Raw genomic sequence first — 7,254 nt, forward strand, 5'->3', positions numbered from 1 at the left:
CGGTGCCACGTGTCGATGTATCATAGGCGCCTTCTGTCCAATGAGTGGATGACATATGTCCCAGCGATGAGCCGACACGTGTTTCCTCCAGCCAATGATGATTTTACACATGGAAAATCCCCATTGGTCGGGGCCGTTAACGGGTTATCGGATCCAAAACCCGACCCGATAGCTTAACGGCGTTTCGTTATGGTGGATGCCATGTGTCGGTCACCCTTAACGAAAGCACTTCTGTGACGCGTGATTTATCGTCATGGAAGTGGACACTTCCGTGATGATAATTTTGGTAATGTCATGGAACACTTCTACAACAGCACAGGTATGACTATCTTGATTCTGTCATAAATTTTTCATGGATGTACATGCATGACAGAAAACATGACCTACTGTGACAAACACATATCATCACGGAACTGTATTTTTTTGTAGTGTAGGGGATCCTCCTCCACCCAAGGGTGATCCCATGTTTGAGCTTAAATCATTACCTGATACTCTTAAATATTCTTATCTTGATGAGAAAAAGATATATCCTGTTATTATTATTAGTGCTAACCTTTCGGAGCATGAGGAAGAGATATCATTGAAAACTCTGAAGAAGCATTGTGCTGCTATTGGGTATACTCTTGATGATCTTAAGGGCATTAGTCCCACTCTATGTCAACATAAAATAAATTTCGAAGAAGATGCTAAACCCGTTCGTGATCATCAACGACGGATGAATCCTAAAATGAAAGAAGTGGTAAGAAAGGAAATATTAAAGCTCCTTGAGGCAGGTATAATCTATCCCATTGCTGATAGTCAGTGGGTAAGTCCTGTCTATTGTGTCCCTAAGAAGGGAGGTATCACTGTCGTTCCTAATGATAAAGATGAATTGATTCCTCAAAGAATTATTACAGGTTATAGGATGGTAATTGATTTCTGTAAATTAAATAAGGCCACTAAAAAGGATCATTGCCCTTTACCTTTTATCGATCAAATGCTAGAAAGATTATCCAAGCATACACATTTTTGCTTTCTAGATGGCTATTCTGGTTTCTCTCAAATACCTGTGTTAGCCAAAGATCAATCAAAGACTACTTTTACTTGCCCTTTTGGTACTTTTGCTTATAGACGTATGCCTTTTGGTTTATGTAATGCACATGCTACCTTTCGAAGATGTATGATGGCTATATTCTCTAACTTTTGTGAAAAGATTTGTGAGGTTTTCATGGACGATTTCTCCGTCTATGGATCTTCTTTTGATGATTGCTTGAGCAACCTTGATCGAGTTTTGCAGAGATGTGAAGAAACTAATCTTGTCTTGAACTGGGAAAAGTGCCACTTTATGGTTAATGAAGGTATTGTCTTGGGGCATAAAGTTTCTGAAAGAGGTATTGAAGTTGATAAAGCCAAGGTTGATGCTATTGAAAAGATGCCATGTCCCAAGGACATCAAAGGTATAAGAAGTTTCCTTGGTCATGCCAGTTTTTATAGGAGGTTCATTAAGGACTTCTCCAAAATTTCTTGGCCTCTGACTAATTTATTACAAAAAGATATACCATTTGTCTTTGATGATGATTGTGTAGAAGCATTTGAAATACTTAAGAAGGCATTGATCTCTTCACCTATTGTTCAGCAACCTGATTGGAATTTACCCTTTGAAATTATGTGTGATGCTAGTGATTATGTTGTAGGTGCTGTTCTAGGGCAAAGAATTGATAAGAAATTAAACGTTATTCAATATGCTAGTAAAACCCTAGACAATGCTCAAAGAAATTATGCTACTACTGAAAAGGAATTCTTAGCAGTTGTATTTGCTTGTGATAAGTTCAGACCTTATATTGTTGATTCTAAAGTAACTATTCACATTGATCATGCTGCTATTAAATATCTTATGGAAAATAAAGATGCTAAACCTAGACTTATTAGATGGGTTCTCTTGCTACAAGAATTTGACTTACATATTGTTGATAGAAAGGGAGCTGAGAACCCCGTTGCAGACAACTTGTCTAATATAGAAAATGTGCTTGATGACCCACTACCTATTGATGATAGCTTTCCTGATGAGCAATTAAATGTCATAAATGCTTCTCATACTGCTCCATGGTATGCTGATTATGCTAATTACATTGTCGCTATAAGTTTATACCACCTAGTTTCACATACCAGCAAAAGAAAAAGTTCTTCTATGATTTGAGGCATTACTTTTGGGATGACCCACATCTTTATAAAGGAGTAGATGGTGTTATTAGATGTTGTGTACCTGAGCATGAACAGGAACAGATCCTACGCAAGTGTCACTCCGAAGCTTATGGAGGACACCATGCTGGAGATAGGACTGCACATAAGGTATTGCAATCCGGTTTTTATTGGCCTACTCTCTTCAGGGATGCTCGTAAGTTTGTCTTATCTTGTGATGAATGTCAAAGAATTGGTAATATTAGTAGATGTCAAGAAATTCCTATGAACTATTCACTCGTTATTGAACCATTTGATGTTTGGGGCTTTGACTGTATGGGACCTTTTCCTTCCTCTAATGGTTATACACATATTTTAGTTGATGTTGATTACGTTACTAAATGGGTAGAAGCTATTCCAACTAGTGGTGCTGATCATAACACTTCTATTAAAATGCTTAAAGAAGTTATCTTTCCTAGGTTTGGGGTCCCTAGATATTTAATGATTGATGGTGGTTCACATTTTATTCATGGTGCTTTCCGTAAAATGCTTGCTAAATATGATGTTAATCATAGAATGGCATCTCCTTATCACCCACAGTCTAGTGGTCAAGTAGACTTGAGTAATAGAGAGCTCAAATTAATTTTGCAGAAGACTATCAATAGGTCTAGAAAGAATTGGTCCAAGAAACTTGATGATGCATTATGGGCCTATAGAACTACATATAAAAATCCTATGGGTATGTCTCCGTATAAAATGGTTTATGGAAAAACATGTCACCTACATATAAAAATCCTATGGGTGTCTCATCCGGCACCGAGATCAATGACAAACAACAATGTTGACTTCTTTGGGCCAGCAACAGAGGAAGAGATGGAGGCTGATTTGAAGAGGATAGATGCCATGGAAGAGGATCAAGAAGTCACTTCCCGCTTCTAAGCTGGATTCACAATGGAGGAACTGCAGAGCTCGGCTATTCCAAACTCGGTTATTCCTTCCAATGTTAAATTTCTTTCTTATGAGAATATGAAAAAGAGTGTCACTGGTTCTCCCGCAGCTATGCAGCACCCTTGGGTGCAGGGAGCTTTGGATGTTACAGGAAAACTCCGAAAGGAAATAATGGACCTCAAGCAGCAAGTCAATAAGCTCGAGGAGGAGAATCGTATCCTGAGGGGCATCATCGCCAAGAATATCACATCACCATCCCCGAAAAGAGAGACATAATCACATGGGTATGGGCACTCCCCTTGGCAACTGCCAAGCTTGGGGGAGTGCCCCGGTATCGTATCACCATCACTTCTATCTTTACCGTTTTTCTTAGTTCGATCCTTTTGGTAATATCTTGATCTAGTAGAATAAAAGTTTTTAGTATGATCTAGTTATGAGTTTTGCTTTATGATCCCTCTATGTAATCGAGTCCGTGAGCTATATATAATAAAGATTAGTGTTGAGTCAAGGGCTTGATTATTTTGCCATGATCCCAAGTGAATAAAAGAAAAGAGAAATAAATAAAAAGGGAAACAAAGAGATCATATGGATCTTATGGAGAGTAATGAGCTCACACAGAAAAAGATATGATGAATAAAAGTTGTTGAGAGTTGACAAGCAAAGTTTTGGTCATTGTTGCAATTAAGAGGAAGTAATAAAGAAAGAGAGGTCTTCACATATAAATATACTATCTTGGACATCTTTTATGATTGTGAGCACTCATTAAAATATGACAGGCTAAAGAGTTGACGTTGGACAAGGAAGACAACGTAATGGGTTATGTTTTCTTACATCTGAGATAAATTATATTGTCATGGATCATCCAACATGGTTGAGCTTGCCTTTCTCCCTCATTCTAGCCAAATTCATCGCACCAAGTAGAGATACTACTTGTGCTTCCAAATACCCTTAAACCAGTTTTGCCATGAGAGTCCACCATTACCTACCTATGGATTGAGTAAGATCCTCCAAGTAAGTTGTCATCGGTGCAAGCAATAAAAATTGCTCTCTAAATATGTATGACTTATTAGTGTGGGAGAAAATAAGCTTTATACAATCGTGTGATACGGAAGAAATAAAAGCGACAGACTGCATAATAAAGGTCCATATCACAAGTGGCAATATAAAGTGACGTTCTTTCTCATTAAGATTTTGTGCATCCAACCATAAAAGTGCATGACAACCTCTGCTTCCTTCTGTGAAGGGCCTATCTTTTACTTTTATCTCCTACCTTGCATAAGAATCATGGTGATCTTCACCCTTCCTTTTTACATTTTATCCTTTGGAAAGCACAGTATGTTGGAAAGATCCTGGTATATATGGCTAATTGGATGTGAGTTTTCATGAACTATTATTGTTGACATTACCCTTGAGGTAAAGCATTGGGAGGCAAAACAATAAGCCCCTATCTTTCTCTGTGTCCGATTAAAACTCCATACCCATAAGTATTGCATGAGTGTCAGCAATTGTGAAAGATTATATGATAGTTGAGTACGTGGACTTGCTGAAAAGCTCTTATATATTGACTCTTTCCTATGTTATCATAAATTGCAATTGCTCTAATGACCGAGATTATAGTTTGTTAGTTTTCAATGAAGTTTATGATTCATACTTGAAATTGTGATTGAATTATTACTCTAGCATAAGAAACCATATGACAAGAATTATATAAGTTGTTGTTCTAAGAATGATCATGATGCCCTCATGTATGTATTTTATTTTGTTCGACACCTCTATCTCTAAACATGTGGACATATTTTTTGATTTCGGCTTTCGCTTGAGGACAAGTGAGGTCTAAGTTTGGGGGAGTTGATATGTCCATTTTGCATCATGCTTTTTATATCGATATTTATTGCATTATGGGCTGTTATTACACATTATGTTACAATACTTATGCCTATTCTCTCTTATTTTACAAGGTTTACATGAAGAGGGAGAACGCTGGCAGCTGGGATTCTGGGCCGGAAAAGGAGCAAATATTAGAGACCTATTTTGCACAGCTCCAAAAGTCCTGAAACTTCACGGAAGATGTTTTCAGAATATATGAAAAATATTGAGCGCAAGAAGTTCATCAGGGGGCAACACCCTGCCCACAAGGGTGGGGGCGCGCCCTACCCCCTGGGTGCGCCCCCCTACCTCGTCGGCCCCCTGGTGGCCCTCCGATGGCCATCTTCTTCTATATGAAGTCTTTCGATGAGGAAAAAATCATAAGCCATCTTCTCGGACGAAACTCCACCGCCACGAGGCGGAACCTTGGCGGAACCAATCTAGGGCTCTCGCAGAGCTGTTCTGCCGGGGAAACTTCCCTCCGGGAGGGGGAAATCATCGCCATCGTCATCACCAACGCTCCTCTCATCGGGAGAGGGCAATCTCCATCAACATATTCATCAGCACCATCTCCTCTCAAAACCCTAGTTCATCTCTTGTATCCAATTCTTGTCTCCGAGTCCGGGATTGGTACTAGTAGGTTGCTAGTAGTGTTAATTACTCCTTGTAGTTGATGCTAGTTGGTTTATTTGGTGGAAGATCATATGTTCAGATCCTTTATGCATATTAATACACCTCTGATTATGAACATGAATATGCTTTGTGAGTAGTTACGTTTGTTCCTGAGGACGTGGGAGAAGTCTTGCTATTAGTAGTCATGTGAATTTGGTATTTGTTCGATATTTTGATGAGATGTATGTTGTCTCTCCTCTAGTGGTGTTATCTGAACGTCAACTACATAACACTTCACCATTATTTGGGCCTAGAGGAAGGCATTGGGAATTAATAAGTAGATGATGGGTTGCTAGAGTGACAGAAGCTTAAACCCTAGTTTATGCATTGCTTCGTAAGGGGCTGATTTGGATCCATATGTTTCATGCTATGGTTAGGTTTACCTTAATACTTTTGTTGTAGTTGCGGATGCTTGCAATAGAGGTTAATCATAAGTGGGATGCTTGTCCAAGTAAGGACAGTACCCAAGCACCGGTCCACCCACATACCAAATTATCAAAGTACCGAACGCGAATCATATGAACATGATGAAAACTAGCTTGACGATATTCCCATGTGTCCTCGGGATCGCTTTTATCTATATAAGAGTTTGTCCAGGCTTGTCCTTTGCTACAAAAAGGACTGGGCCACTTCTACCTCTTGAGCACTGCGTTGGTTTTCCCCGAAGAGGAAGGGATGATGCAGCAAAGTAGCATAAGTATTTCCCTCAGTTTTTTAGAACCAAGGTATCAATCCAGTAGGAGGCTACACGTGAGTCCCTCGTACCTGCACAAAACAAATAAATCCTCGCAACCAACGCAAATAGGGGTTGTCAATCCCTATAAGGCCACTTACGAGAGTGAGATCTGATAGATATGATAAGATAATATTTTTGGTATTTTTATGATAAAGATGCAAAGTAAAGTAAAGGCAAAGTAAATAGCAAAGGAAATAACTAAGTAGTAGGAGATTAATATGATGAATATAGACCCGGGGGCCATAGGTTTCACTAGTGGCTTCTCTCGAGAGCATAAGTATTCTACGGTGGGTGAACAAATTACTATTGAGCAATTAACAGAATTGAGCATAGTTATGAGAATATCTAGGTATGATCATGTATATAGGCATCACGTCCGAGACAAGTAGACCGACTCCTGCCTGCATCTACTACTATTACTCCATGCATCGACCGCTATCCAGCATGCATCTAGAGTATCAAGTTAAAAACAGAGTAACGCCTTAAGCAAGATGACATGATGTAGAGGGATAGACTCATGCAATATGAAGAAAACCCCATCTTGTTATCCTCGATGGCAACAATACAATACGTGCCTTGCTGCCCCTACTGTCACTGGGAAAGGACACCACAAGATTGAACCCAAAGCTCAGAACTTCTCCCATTGCAAGAAATATCAATCTAGTAGGCCAAACCAAACTGATAATTCGAAGAGACTTGCAAAGATAATCAATCATACATAAAAGAATTCAGAGAAGATTCAAATATTATTCATAGATAGACTTGATCATAAACCCACAATTCATCGGTCTCAACAAACACACCGCAAAAAGAAGATTACATCGAATAGTTCTCCACAAGAGAGGGGGAGAACATTGTATTGAGATCCAAAAAGA

This window comes from Triticum aestivum, chromosome 4A (assembly GCF_018294505.1).
Source record: "Triticum aestivum cultivar Chinese Spring chromosome 4A, IWGSC CS RefSeq v2.1, whole genome shotgun sequence".
NCBI lineage: Eukaryota > Viridiplantae > Streptophyta > Magnoliopsida > Poales > Poaceae > Triticum > Triticum aestivum.